The 827-nt window shown below is 39.2% G+C and overlaps 1 non-coding gene across 1 annotated transcript; it reads right to left on the bottom strand.

The window, feature by feature from the left end:
* Window positions 1-342: 342 nt before the first annotated feature.
* LOC131226523 (small nucleolar RNA R71) lies at window positions 343-445 on the bottom strand. The gene has a single exon (XR_009161899.1). It is a non-coding gene; the product is annotated as a small nucleolar RNA R71 (small nucleolar RNA).
* Between the last annotated feature and the right edge of the window lie 382 nt (window positions 446-827).

The following is an 827-nucleotide window of genomic DNA, read 5'->3' as shown; positions in this document are numbered from 1 at the left end:
ATTTACACCCTGAGAGATCAACTTTACCATCTTGTATAGTGTTCCCTGCTCACACAGGGAACATTGATTTTAAACCAGGTGTGATTCAATTAATTCCTAAATTTCATGGCTTAGATTCTAAAAGCCCCTACTTGCACCTCAAGGACTTTGAGGAAGTAATTGTAATGTTACAAGTAAACAATGGCAATAGGGATGTACTTAAGCTTAGGTTATTCTCATTTTCTCTAAAGGATCGGGCCAAAGCATGACTCAACTCTCTAAGACCTAATATCATCACTTCATGGCAAGCCTTAAGTAGAGAATTTTTGAAAAAGTTCTTTCCCGAGCACAAAACAAATGCATTAAAACAAGAAATCATGTCATTCTCCCAAAAGGGGAATGAACTATTTTTTCAAGCTTGGGAGCGCTTCAAAGACATTCTAATTACTTGTCCACATCATGGTTATGAACCATGGCACGTGATTGATGCTTTCCGAAAGGGGCTCACCATGGATACCCGTCAGTTCATAGAGATGATGTGTGGTGGAACCTTTCTTGACAAAGATCATAATGAGGCTTGGGATTTTTTAGATATGTTAGCAGAGAATACGCAGACATGGGATGTCTTTGCTAAATCAGGCCAAACTAAACCCATTCCTAGAGAGAAAGCGGGAATGTATGTCCTAAGAGAGGAAGACGACCTTAATGCAAAATTCACTGCATTGGCTAGAAAGGTCGAAGCCTTGGAAATTAGGAAGGTTGATATGGTTAAAGCAAACACTTCCTTAGGTAATTTTTGTAGCATTTGTGGTGGTACAGACCATGACACAAAGGATTGTCCAATAATC

This window comes from Magnolia sinica, chromosome 14, assembly GCF_029962835.1.
Source record: "Magnolia sinica isolate HGM2019 chromosome 14, MsV1, whole genome shotgun sequence".
NCBI classification, from domain to species: domain Eukaryota; kingdom Viridiplantae; phylum Streptophyta; class Magnoliopsida; order Magnoliales; family Magnoliaceae; genus Magnolia; species Magnolia sinica.
Note: the sequence above shows the minus strand (reverse complement) of the source record. Positions and strands in the feature narration are given on the sequence as shown.